The sequence below is a fragment of the Heterocephalus glaber genome, unplaced genomic scaffold (genome assembly GCF_053883595.1).
Source record: "Heterocephalus glaber isolate CG9 unplaced genomic scaffold, H.glaber_assembly_v1.0 deba00001509, whole genome shotgun sequence".
NCBI lineage: Eukaryota > Metazoa > Chordata > Mammalia > Rodentia > Bathyergidae > Heterocephalus > Heterocephalus glaber.
Window position 1 is genome coordinate 26925825 of NW_028258325.1, and position 14959 is coordinate 26940783.

The 14959-nt window shown below is 32.3% G+C and overlaps 1 long non-coding RNA gene across 11 annotated transcripts in view; it reads right to left on the bottom strand.

The window, feature by feature from the left end:
* Window positions 1-14959, bottom strand: part of LOC106007952 (uncharacterized) — a 192040-nt gene that overhangs the window by 172532 nt on the left and 4549 nt on the right. The window lies entirely within an intron of this gene.

Consider the following 14959-nt stretch of genomic DNA (forward strand, 5'->3'; position numbering starts at 1 on the left):
TTATTGGTTTACCACTAGTAAAATTGTTTTTTCACATATAAGAATATGTCTTGATGTATCAGGAATGAACTGAACTATGTCTAAATAGCAGACAGCTACTTTTAAATGATATTCCACTGCAGACAATCTGTTCCTGGTCCTGAATAGTAAACTATACATCCTTTTATCCTGATGTTTGCTGTCAGATAGGCCATATTTGAGTAATTTTTTTTTTTGTCTGAGTAACTCAGAGACATAGTCACTGAAATGTTCCTTTATTAAGAAAAAATCTGACAGGAACCTTAGACATATATATGGTTTAAAGGAATAAGAACAGTAAAAGCTAGGTTCTTGTAAGTGCTTGAGAACCAACTCCTTTCTTTCCAGCTTATTATTTCCAAAAGATATAGCACAAAGTCATTGTTAAGTTTTGTTTTACTGGTCTGTGAGCTTTTCTTTGGGGGAGGGAAACATCCATTCCAATGCCCTGCACAGCACTGAGTTTAACACCATCTGGACTCCTTAGAGACTGAATTTTTTATTTTTCTTTCTCTTTTGAGACAGGATCTTGCTATGTACTTCAAGTTTAGCAAATTTTTTTCACAAGTTTTATGGAAACAGAGATTGAAGTAGTTGTTTTATTTGGGAGTAGTTCTTTTGTTTTGTTTTTATTGTATGTTGTAAAAATCTGTTGTGTTGGCTTTAATTTTATTTATTCTCATAGTTTTATCATTAGATGGATATACCTTCTTGGGAGAAAATAAAGGTATGCATTATTAGATAATAAAAGGATATATGACATACAAGATAATAATATGAAGAGGGAATATTCGAACTTTATGTAAATCTAACAGAACACAATAATTAGAATTTTTTTTTTTTGGTACCAGGGATCGAACTCAGGTCCTCGTGCTTTCGAGGCAGGCAGCAGAACCACTGAGCTAAATCCTGGGCCCAATAATTAGGATTTTTAAGGTATAAATAGATTGACTCAGGAAAATTCTGGGGAAATGCATTTTGCATATGTAAGCTTTTAAGTCTTGCCAGCTTTTATAAGGAAGCCTGGAAGAAAAATATGTCTTTTCACCATAAATTTCATTTTTTTCTGTATAAAATAAGAGCCAAACTCTTCTGTGTTTAATTCTTTTTGTTCTTTTTATGTTATGAAATTAAAACTCTAATTTTTTTTTCTAAGTTGGACTATAAGGAAAAATATAAAAACCTCTTGTCAAAGGGTAAGTGTTTATAGCTATTGAACATTTTTACTTGATTGCTTTATTTAGTTTCTGAAGCCCAGCTGAAGAGAAATACCTGATTATATGTGATTGCATAGTATATCTTACTGGAGAAAAAGCTATTAGGCTGACACAGATCACCATCCATAAAATGCAAAATCCATTCTGATCCTGAGGAGGTTCATTGGGCCAGACAGATAAGAAATAGATATATAGTGCAAGACATGGGGTTTCTTAAGCAGGATGGGAGCATGAGGAGAAGTAAGTTTAGTAATAAGAAAAAATAATGTGACCCTGACTCAAATCTATTACAACTAGACATCAGAAAAAATTAACCATGAACCTAACATTTACAGAAGGAGAAAAAAAAATACCTTTGAGCAAAGGGGACCTTAAAATTCTCTTATAAGATAAAAAAGAACATTAATATAAAAATATACTTCTACAAGCTGTTCAGTTTTAAGAAAATGTTAGTTGTATTAATGATATTACTTTTTGTAATGTTCAAATATTTAAACACAGAAGGAATGAATCACACTGAAACCATTGGTAAATTCTTCTTTCCTTTCAGATCTTCCAGAAAATGCATTTTTTGAAACTGTATATGTGAATAACCCCTACATATGAAATTTTAAAAATTTCTTCCCCCCTTTTTTTTTTCTGTATTACTGACTTTAATTGTAGCTAAGATGCCTAACTTGTATTAACTTCTTTTCTGGGCATTTTAATTTCTTTGTTTTGAATAAAAGTAAATTGAATTAGGAATCACCAATATTAAATGATATTATGTAGAAGTTAAAATATAGCCTTTAGTCAATTCTGATGATGGCCAAGACAAAAGAAATAAGACAAAAGATCTGATTTTATAAAAAAATAGTTTTAAGTAAGTATAGGGAATATATATTATGTACGTCTAAATCTGATTACAACAACTAAGTATTGGTAAAATATAAATGATCATAAGCCACTTGGGGATTAACACAAAAGTTAATTTCAGGAGAAAAATACTGTGTACAAGAGACGATCAAAATAATTACAGTGAAACATGTTAACTCTCATCAAATATTTAAACATATTTTGCCTCAAAAAATATTCCCTGTTCTTGCCATTTCCTGAACTAGTTAGAGAAGTCCTCATTTGTGACTATTTACAAGGCATTATGCAAATATATGGTAAATGCTGCTACCAAGCACCATCCAACAGAAAGGCAGTCTCAAACAAACATTATAGTGTGTCCTCATCTACCTTATTCAGCAGATCTGACACGGTGCGACTTCTCACTCTTCCCAAAAGTCAAAATAACTGAGAAAGGTAAACTTTTAAAATTGTTTAAAGATACTGAGCAGTAAAAGATAGTGCAGCTAAAGATACAAAAGAGGACTGTTAGAACTTCTCCAGAAAGTGGAAAGGACAAGAGAATAAGAGTTTTTGAAGCAAGGGGAGAAGTGTATTTTGAGTGAGATTAATGGCAATGTCTTTCATTCTAATAACTCCCTTTTTTAATTTAATAATTCATAATAGTCATAATCAGGGACCAAAATAAAATATTTCAATGTGATTGCCCCATATGTTTAGAGAGCAAGCTATTGTTTAGAATGCTATTTGAATTCTTTTATATATGCTAGACCATTAAGACATGTGAATAATAGTCATTTTAATTAATCATTGCAGGCTTCTAAAGTCTAAGTAGAGAAGTGGATTATACTTCCCATTTTGAGTGTCAGATTGACTATTCAATATGTGTGTGGCTTCAAACATGTATTTCAACTCTCAGTATTTTCATCAAAATATTTGAAGTGGGATAACTCTTAACTGGTAAAAACTATTATAAAACTAGATATAATTATGTAAATTTCTAAGTTTTCTCACAAGGTGGATTTCGATTCTCGCTGCTTAGAAATAGTTGTTGGTTTCCCTTTAAGAACTCATTGATTACCATGAAATTTTCCCTTTAAAAACTCATTGATTACCAAGAAATTTTGAAAAAAATCCATGAAAAGATTTTATCAAAATTTACTTCAACTGTATACAATGATTTTTGGAGTAAAGTTTATGAAGAATTGATACGAATGTCTGTAATTTGCCAGCCATTTCCACCAGCATATTATATGGTGTATAATGTCTATATAGAAAGTATTATATTGTAATTCCAAGATCATGATATTATCAGGAAAAATCAGATTGACTTCTGAAATTCAAAAAATTATAAATCAATGCATTTTATGAGATGAAACTTTTACCAAAGGGCATACTATACTTTAATTATATACTTTCCACCTCTTTGAGAATAGTTTTTAGTCTCATTCCCATATTATCTTTATTTGTTTACCCCATTTTCTATCTAGATTGATTTTGTTTGATACAGTAATTATTATCAAAAGAGGCTCCATGGCACAAAATATCAAAAAGTAGGTATGGTTTGGTTGGCTTATATAATCAAGTAGCATAGGGATAATCTCCTTTCTGGGTGAAATGCCACACACATAATTCCTTCAAAAAAGTTGCCTCATGGTTATTCTCATCATCCTTATAACCAAGAAAGAAACACAAAATGCTATATGTTAAGAATTTAAATTGTTGTGCCAAGTAGGTGCCATAATAATAAAGATAAATACAAAGACAGCATCCTCTGATATACCCAGAGAATAGATAAAGTAGAAAAGAATACTGAAAATTTATAATGATACATGTTTCAACCTGTGTGGAAGAAGACAAATCAAAAGTCTAATGCAACTCCTGTGACACCAGAATCTCTGAAAAGTATGAATAGCATTCTGTGAAACCAGAATACTAAAACCAGAATGAAATATAAAAGTTAGAAATTTCCAACTGTTAGCACAGCATTTAGCAAGAAAAATAGATAAATTTGCAAGTCAATTTCTTGATTTTAAGAAAAGTTTCACAGGCATATCAAGAATCTGGCTTTGTTATTGTGTATTTTCAGCAAACTATTGTAGAAAATGCAGTCCTTTTGAATCTTGTCTTTCCATGAAATCCCAGTTACATCCATCATATGCAATATTGGTGTGCTGGTGATTATTAGGCGAGGCGATTGGGGGAAAAAAGAAGAATCAAGATATATTATTCACAGATACAAACTCTCTATGATGAATGTTATCATTATCCTTATCTAAAATATAGCAATAAAATTAATGAAAAAATACTAGAAATGACATATATTAACATCGAAATGATCAGAGATTTCAAATATAATATTAATATATCAACTTCAGGGAATTGTAGTCAAGGAATTGCACATAGAATACAAAGAAATTTATTTATGGCCTAAGGTTTCCTACTTAAATTAGAAAGAAATGTTATGAACAATTAAAAAGTCTTGATACTTTTTTTACTGTCCTAGGAATAATGATCAGTAATAAGTCCTAGTGAGACATACGGCCTTTATTTTCTCTGGAATGTTAGGTGAATGGAGGAGAGAAACACAGGTAAAGTTGCTTTTCTCTCAATCTTAGTCTGATAATGTGATAGTTAACTGATGTGTCAATCTGAGTAAGAAATGCCCAACTAAATTGGCTCAGCATAGTTCTGAGTGTGGAAAACCCACCCTAGGGAGGATTGTCACCAGAATGGTATAAAAGGGAAATGAAGGAAGTCTTGCTTGTATTTTTTCAGAGGAGCTCCATTCCTCACCTTCAGGACACTACACTCAGATCCAGGCCCTCGACTGGATCCTTTGGCTCTCCAGTGCACAGACAGACCTTTTGCACTCTTCCACACCTGCCTCTGAGGGCAGCCACTGTAAGGCATTCTTGTAAATTCATGTGTATTTTTATATATTGTGTTATATCTGTTTCTCTACAAGAACTGCTGATACACATAATAAGAATTTTAGTGTTCTATAATTGATGACTGATGTAGGACCTGAGCATAGCATCCTTGAATTTAAAAAATAAATGTCATTTTATAAACACCACTTTATTGAATGCAATGCTTCAATGAGGTATAAAGGACTTTGCCACATGCAAAGGTTCAAATACACATTTGCATGAAATTCCTTTAGGAAGTTTCTGAGTTATCACATTTTATGTATTTGTCTCAAGAAACTCAGACTCACTGAAGTTAAATTTTTCTGAGTGGGTGACAGTTTATTAGACATAAAGCAAAATTTTCATGACAAGTTTCCCTAATTTATCAAGTCATTTCTCCAGGTTTTACTACTTCCTAATTAACATAATATTCAATATCAATTCTTGAATCCAATGACTTGCTGACTTTAATTATCAGTGAAATCTGTTCCTGTAAATTTGAAAATATTGCCCAGCAATACAAATAGACAAACCTCTTATGAGGAAATTAGGTCAAATACATATCACAAATATCACATAATACCATACTTATACTACATAGCCTGATTGTGTCTACATATTTGATATCTAATATCAATATCCAATAAGAGGTACTGTGTCTACAATTTAAAATGAATATTCTTAATGAAAACACAATATTTATTAAACACAGTAAGAAAATATAAATACTCATTAACTAGTTGTTGAATCTTGACTCTTAGATATTTCACTATCAAGACATTTATGAAATCCATATTTGATAATTGTCTGCATTTCAAAGGAATATTGAAAAACAGTCTTTAACCAGTTTTCCATGGCTTAAATAGGCATTTATATGTGGATGGCTAAGGGGAATCTTGCAATTCAATGCAATTCAATATTTAATCAACTGCAGTATGTTCAATCTTCTAAAATTTCTTTTATAATCTGATTAAATTCTATTTTGAATTTTTACTGTCTCAGCCATCAGATTTGGATTTTCTTGATCTTAGGGAATGAAAAAGTTAATAAAAGTTAATCTCTGACATTACAAACCTCACACTTGGCATTTGACACCATATTTTTTTTATTAAAATTAGCTATTGAGGTGAGTAAGAAAGATCTTCACCCTAATACTACCCTCTAGTAAATTACTCAGATTGTGTCCCTGTCTACTTCTAGTAGACAGATTTAGGAGGTGCCAGGAGCTAATTAGAGTTCTGTTTATTAAGTTCACTTGCTTTATTATTACCATAATATACACATTCTTCTTCATTAGGTACCATATTTATATATACACACGTTTATAAATGTATTTATGTCTATATGGATATAAATTTATTTCTACAAGTATTTACAGGAAAGCAAATAAAGACATGAATGAACACAAAACTTTGAAAACTTTTCTGAAACTATTGTCAAGAATGAAAATGAAAAGCTGGGGATTTAGCTCAGTGGTGCCGCCACTGAGCCGCCTGCCTTACAAGCGCAAGGTCCCAAGTTGGTTCCCTGGTACAATAAATAAATAAATAAATAAATAAATAAATAAATAAATAAAATATATATATGTCTTTTATTTAGCTTTATAACATCAAATCAAACAAATGGTCCTTGTGGGAGTTTATTATTCAAAAATTATGAAAACTTCACTATTTCATTTTCTTTGGAAATTAGTTGAAAATGATGAAAGCAACGCTAAAATAATTTTTTAAAACTATGCTTAAAATGTAAGACTAGACAGAACATAAATATATATGATGATGATACAGAAATGAGAAAGGACTGAAAAAGAAACCATTTACACTCTGTCTCTGGTACTACACCACGCCTTAAGGGTATTTTAGTGAATAAATTTCCAGGAAAACTTAAACCAATGCCTTACCCAGAGTTCAAAATGACCATTGCAGGTAGCCAAATTTTAATTCAAAAATTTTAAGTCTCAATGCAAATTTTAGGCTTCTGTCCTCAGAGGCTAAGTAATTTTTGTGTAATCTCATCCTGAAACTACAATCTATTCCATGACTTGCATAAAGTTATAACTCCAGAGAGACATTATGTACTAACATTAAACGGTTCTGAATGGATGTTCATAGTCTGAATTATTTATGTCATTCATAGTCTCTTCATATTTTTATTCAGTTATTCAGGAACAACCTTTACTTATACTTTCTTATTTTTCTTTCCTTTATTTTATAAAGTTTCTCCTAATACAATTTTAAATATTTTATTTTCTTGCAGTTTTTATATTGTTATATTTTAGAACATTAAGGAATTAATAATTTATGTGGTATTTGACATAGCCTACGGTACTTTCTCATTTCACATAGAAAATGCCTCAGAATTCTACAAACGACCTCAATTCATAGAATATTCTAGAAGTACACAATGTGTTTTTCTATAGATGTTTAAAATATATGAAACAAGAGAACTGAGAATAAATTTACTATTTGACCTCCTAAAGAAACAGAAGAAACTTAATCTTCAAATACATTTTTTGACTGATTTTAATGTCATTAGAAATTCTACTCTCGTCTGTAAGATTCAAAATGAGAACTCTAGAACTTCTTGGAAAATGGTGGAGCACAAAGCAGGAACAAATCAACCTCTCAAAAAATTGGAATCCAGACACTGGAAAATAACATCTTGAGGAAGAATAGAATGAGGGAGGTAGACCCACAGGAGCTAGGAAGGATCTGAAGGACAAATTGGATCCCACAGAGAAATTGAAGAGACAGGCCACAATGTAGAAAAAGAAAAGAGCAATCTGCACTTTCTGCCTCGTTCCTGGCTCCTGGCATGACAAAGGAGGACTGAATCAACAGACAGAGTGCACATAGATGACTCCAGTGACCTTCAGAGAGAAACACATCAGTGGAATGGAGGAGTGGGTGCTATGCACTACAAGAGTTAGAGAGTAACTCCTCTTCAAGTGACTGCAGTGTACCCTGGAACTAGTGCTTGGTCAGATGCCATTTTAGGAAGGGGTCAAATGAACCTGGAGTCACAGCAGCCATGAGTTGGTTTCATCTCAGGGATCCCAGTATTAAAACTCGCACTGGGACTCAATAAGGGGTAACCATGGGACTTGTCATGGGCCGGGAAGCCATGATCAGATTGGCAAAAGACATCCAGAGTGCTGCAAGCTAAACAATTCAGTCTACAATTCCAAGATCAGAGGCCCAGCTCAGCCTGAACTTTTGTGCATATTAAAGTACCAGAACCAGCATCATACTTTAATCCTACTGCAGGTTTGTGGATTGTCCAGCAAGGATCTGGCCTCTGACTGTCTCCTTTGTCTACCAGGGAGAGCAGAGTCTTGCCCTGAATGGGACACTGCCACAAAATTGCAGACCCAAGAATATAAACACAGGCTTGAAATCACAAAGAAATTTCCCTCTTTTCTTTCTTTCTTTCTTTCTTTCTTTCTTTCTTTCTTTCTTTCTTTCTTTCTTTCTTTCTTTCTTTCTTTCCTTCCTTCCTTCCTGGTCTTTCTTTCCCCCTCTCTTCTCTTTCCTTTTTCCTGTTCATTTGGTGTTTTTATTGTTATTTTTTGTTTTCTCATGAATGTGAACATTGTTTTTAGCTTTTTGTTGTTGTTCTTGTTCTCAATTTTTTCTCCTTTCTTTCCCTCCTGTCTTCTTCACAAGCTTCCTGAGGCTTGAGTAATCTTTCTTTCTCTTTCAGCCTTGCTTCTAATTTCTTTTTTTTTTTTTTCATTTCTCTATTTTCCCTCTTATCCCATTTAAATTTTCTTCTCTTAGGGTAAAATTGCACTATTGAGTGGATGTTTATTGAATATAATTTTCAGATTCATCTTAGATTATTTACATGACTACAAATCCTATTTCTATGTTTTCAGGTAGCAAATTAATAGTTATCACAGTTTGTCATTTTCCAATCCGTGCTTGATACTATTGTTATTACTGATTGTACTACTTTAGCCAAAATGATGTAGCCTTTGTGATCAATATTTCTTCCTTGTATGCCAGTACTTAGATTTCCTGGGAGTCAAAAACAATACTATCATCCAGTAACAAAGAATTGGGTGATAGGCCAAACAGGATGCAAACTTTCATCCCTAATAAATTGAAGAGGTAAGATCCTGGATCAGACTCATAAGCCAAAAGCCAGCTATATCTAGAAGACATCTCTGAAAAGCAGTCACTTCCTAAAGAGGTCTCAATACTAGTAATAAAGCTACTTACCATAAGCAAATTACAACCTTAAATGCAGAAAACAAACAAAAAATAGAAAATGAGAAAACATGGAAACAAGATGGACCTCATAATCCCAAACTCACCAAAGGGAAATCAAGGGAGCATTGGCCTTGAGGCAGAAGAAAGCAAAAGCCACCCACCTGAATTTTCTGAAATCATAGAAGCAGGAGTAACCAAAAAAATCAACAAATCTCTTAACAAAATAAAACAGAGATAAAGACTTTATGACTATAATAAAGGAAACAATTAGTAAGTCTAGAGTAGATAGAGATAAAAAATAGAGGAGTTTAGGGAAGACATGCATAGCATGACTACGCAAAATAGAAAAGAATTGAATTCCTTATAGTAGACTCAAATAGAAATCAAAGAAGTGAAAAATTCTACTGAATGTATATGTGGCAGGGTCATCTAATGTGAAGATAGAATATAAGATCTAGAGGACAGGGTTGTGGTTGGTGATGACCAAATGAAAGACCCCTGAAAAAATAGCAAGAGATCATGAAAAATCAATCAAAAACTGCTATGTGAAACAAAAAACACTCATGTAAAATTAATTGGAATCAATGTAGAATCAGAAGATAGTCCCAAGGGCAGTAAAAAACCTGTTCTCAGAAATAATAGCAGAAAAATTTTCAGGCATAGAAAAAGAACTTGTTAGGCAGATAAGTGAGACATCTAGAACTCCAAAAAGTTATGATCAGAAAAAAAATAATAAACCTACACCAAGACATATAATAGTCAAGATTCCAAAAATTCAACAGAAGAACAGAATATTAAAAGCTGTTAGAGAAATGAATCAAATAACATATAAAGGAAAACCCATTAGAATCACAGCAGACTTCTCATCACAAACCCTAACTAAAGTAAAGAAGAGCCTGAAGTGAAGTATTTCCAGCCCTAAAAGAAGACAACCTCCAACCCAGACTGAGGTACTTTGCAAAATTATCTTTCAAAATTGATGGAGAAATAAGATATTTCCAGGATAAATTAATACCTGGAGAAATTCATGGCCATGAAAACCAGTACTCCAAAAAGTTCTGAAGAATATTTTGGAAAAAAAAGATAAAAACAACAATTTCAAGAATCACAGTAAAATGAACCCACTAGGAAAGGCAAGAAATTAAATAGAAGGAAAACAAAGGGACCCAGTAACAGGAAAATAATATGACAAGGATAAGTCAATACATATCAGTTATAACAATCAACAAGAATGGTTTTAACTCACCAATCAAAAGAATCAGATTGGCAGAATGGATCTAGAAACAAGATCCAACAGTATTCTCAATACAAGAAACATATTTAAACTAAAAAATAATTCATAGACTGAAAGTCAAAGGATGGAAAATAATACTCCATGTGACAGGAACCAAGAGGATAGCAGGGGTAACTATTATATTGGCAGCCAAAGTGTATTTCAAGTCAAGACCTATCAGAAGAATCAAAGACAGTCACTACATACTTATTAAGGAAACAATCCAAGAGGAAGAGGTAACAATCATAAATATATATGCACCAAATCCTGCGTACCTAACTATATAAAACAAACACTAATAAATATGAAAAATCAGATACACACTAATATATTATAATGGGGGACCTCAATACTGCTCTGTCATAAACAGGCAGATCAACTAGCCAGACAAACAACAGAGAAATGTCAGAGCTGAACCAAATCTTTGAACAAATAGGCTTAGTATTTACAAAGTATTCCATGAACAACAAAATAATACACGTTATTTTCAGCAGAACACAGCACTTTCTCCAAAATAGACCACATACTAACTCATAGAATATGCTTAAGTAAATGCAAATGAATTGAAATATCCCATGCATATTGTCAGATCATGCAATGAAACTGGAATTAGAAGTTTAAATATCCTATTGTTTCTCTTGCAAACCCAAAGGGTTTAATTTAAGGAGCATAATGGAGGATAGAGATTGAGAAGGAGTTACAACATGTTCAAATAGGAAGGGTATAAAGAAGGGAGAGGCAGAAGGGAAAGAAAGGAAAAAAGTATAAAAGAGAATAGAAGAAAAAAATCAAAACAAAACTTTTGTAAATGGGGGGAGGAGGCTTGATGAGAGGTTAAGAAAATGGGAAAAAAGAATTAAAATATATTATACAGGGGTACAAATGTCCTACAATGAATGTGATCATTCTTTATGACAAATTTATAAAAATTTTAAGAAAAAAGAAAAACAATGAGAACTGTGTGGAATCATAGTTAGGATTTCCCTACAAAAGAAAACATATTCTTCTAATATACAAGTGTAGAAATATCAGAAGTACCTCCTCTAGAAATATACTTAAGTTGTAATATACATCTTTGGAATATTTTCTATAATTTGGCAAATTCCAATTACTTTTTTATTTTGTAGTTTCAGTACTCTCTTCATTTGATCCATGTAAAGTTATTTTTTATTGTATCACATTTAATTGTTTCAGGTATCAAATGATAATTACTACCCTTCCTAATCAAATATAGTTAGAATTTTAAAATTGTCCTTCTAAATATTTTTTCAGTGTAATTAGTAAGTCCTATATACCCATTGGAATGTACCAAAATAATTTTTATTATTATAATTTTTAAAAGAAAGAAGAGAAAATGTTTGTGAATGGTTATTTCTTAGTCATGGATAGAGGAAGAATTATCATATCCCTGTTCCTAAGCATGATCCTACTTCTAGTAATGGCAAAACAGTTTATCTGTTTCTGTTGCAATAGTGCATTCAAGCTGGTATATAATTTGCCTTCTAACATTATCCCTGCGTTTCTTTTTGCCTTGAACACAAGTTTTACATGCCCCTTGGATGTGCCAGGTTATTTTTCCCTAGGTGTGTTATGTGGTTTGCATTTTTACAAGCTTACTCTAAGACTGCACAATTGCTTTTATCGCAGCCATATATTTTTCTCTCTCCACTTTAACATTTCCTGACATAGAATAATCTAAAAAAAGTTTATATCTGATATAGCTATTGTCCCAGGGTCTTTACATTTACTTTTTTTAAATTTTTATGATCTTTATTGAAGTCTGTTTTGTTTTGTTTTGTTTTGGTGCACAGGAGGTAAAACCAGGGCCTCATGCATAGTAGGCAAGAACTCTGCAATGCATTCTCAGTCCCAGGATACTCTATATTTAGATATATGATTCATATATATATATATATATATATATATATACTTTTTAGCCATACTTGGACAGTTATTTTATAGACAGTCCCAAGACACATCATTGTCAACCACAAATTTTTAGCCAAAACAAGATTACACGATGGTACATGTTGTTTTGTATTTTTGGAAAACGAAGAAAGCTGCTGGAAAAAAAGTTTAGTTGCAGTTTCTACAGGAAAGATAAACCTTAAAATATTTTCTTCAAGAAGGAAAAATTAAGTCAAGATCATAATACAATTAAAATTTAAATATTCAATTCAATCTCACCAATAATTTCCATAAATCTCCAGTTATTCCCATCAATATTTTTAAGGTCATCTATTTTATATGTTTTCCTATCTTCCATGTTTTGATTTTAAAATGGATTCCTTCCATTTTATTAGACTCCTCATACAAGAGTGTCTGCCCCCTATAAACAGGTTTAGGCCTCCCACAGTTTCCCATGAAGCCAAAACAAAAAGGATTGTCTGGTATAGTACATTTCTCATTAAGTCTGATGCTTTTCAGAGCTGCTTTCATAGAGATGTATGTAACTCCATGCCTAGCTGAAATGGTTTGGCTCATCCCTTACAAGTATTATATCTAAATGAAGGAATGAGTACTGTATGTCAATTCCTTTACTTTTAGATAGTCTTCATTCTCTGAACTCTAGTTTTTTTTTTAATAAACAAATACATTTTTGCTCTTTTTATTGTCACATTTCTGTGTTCATCATAGAAGGCCCAGATTTAAAAATAACTTTTATGAAAGTTTACAAATACATACAATTCAACCAAAAAGATAAAATATATAATATTTTTAAAACTTATTTATGTCCTAAATTCTACCACCTGTCACTGAATCTTTACATTTATTGTTTTTTATTCTCAGCACTTTCAGAACACTTCTTGAATTACAATTCTACCTAACAGTTTTGTAATATTAAACTACGATTCTTCTTTTTTTCTTTTGCACATTCACTAGTGAAATTTGTGCCACATTTTAAAAATTTAATTTGTTCTCTAAATTATGGAGACCGGAGATAAGGTCATTTTTAGGGAAAAACAAATCTTCCTTCTAAGGAATTATTTCCTAAGGGTAATGGCAACACTGTGATGTTTTAGGGAAGGAAGATGTGGAAACCATTTTACTCTACGAATTTCCCCTTTGGGGCCCATGTATTATGATCATTATCATTTCAAAGTTGGCTTAAAGAGGAAATCATTCCTAATTCTATTAAAATTTCTATCAGGGAGTGGAAATAATTATGTGTGCAAGACTAAACTTATTCATTCTTAGAAAATTGTCTATTCAGGGAATCAGCCATTTTCTTTTGCTTAAGTGCTCTAAATTCAAGGTCAAGAAGATATTGCATTAATTCAGTAAGGCTTTACTGAGAGCCTCCTTCATGTCAATAAAATATTACATGGTGATGTTGCTGCAAGCCTGTCAAGGTTTAAGGATAGCATTTTTTTCTTCTTTCTTTCTTTTTTAAAAATATAAAACACTGAAAATTCCATCACTCTATATAACATCAGCCTATATTCTAGCATTTAAATGAACAGAAATCACTCAATAAATATCCTTGGAAGAGTTAGCACTCTGTTCATAGATGACCAGCAGTGAGGAGATCATAATGCAAACGTTTATTATTCTTGCAAAATGGAGTAAAAAGATCAATCTGAGAAAATTCAAGTTGATGATACTAGAGCATAAACATTTTCAGGGGAAAGTTTTATAAATTTCCACTATTAAGTACACTGGGCTGGTCTCAAATTTATGGACTTTTTGTCTTTAATTTCTATAGCCATTTTCTTCACCATAGCGTTGTTGATGACAGTTGATGAAATAGAAAACCTCTCTCTCTCAGCTAAAATACTTTCAAATTTAAAAATCACAGTATTTAAGTACAATTATTTCTTAATCATTGCCTTCCACATTACTGTAATTTAGAATCTATGTAGTAATGCTATTGCATTATAAAGCTACCCCTCCTCTTATTAAACTCTTCAGGCAAGAAGGGATGAGAAGGAGGAAATAGAGGAGAGCAGAGGAGAAGGGAGGGGAGGGGAGGAGATAGGGAGAGGGGAGCAGACAGGAGGACCTGAGGAACTATGCCTTTAGAGAATTATTCTTTATGTTTTCCTTTGGGAATCTTGAATTGGCTAATTTAAAGCAAACACTTAAGGAACAATTTCCTTACAGGACTTGTGTAACTCATTAAGTTTTATTGTGGTTGATAGCTGTGGGATACATTGGGTTTGGGGCCTGTGGGATGAGAAAGGAGTAGAATGTATTGAAAATAACCACCCAGGGAAGGGAAGTTTTAACTAGGCAAAGGTGACAGGCTAGAACTGGGTTCAAAAAATATTAGCATGGTCCTGGAAAGGAGCACTGAAGCAACATCTATATGAAACAAATTTGTGATAGCTGCTCTCTCCCCCGTAGTGAAATTTGAAGTGTGGAGAGGCAGGATTTCAAAATATGGTTTTGTGTCATAACAATGTCCAATTAATCTTCCAAGTATTGGTAATCTTTCCAATCTGTTCCTAATCTGAACCTAAAGCATTTTTTTTTTAGTGCTGAGGACTG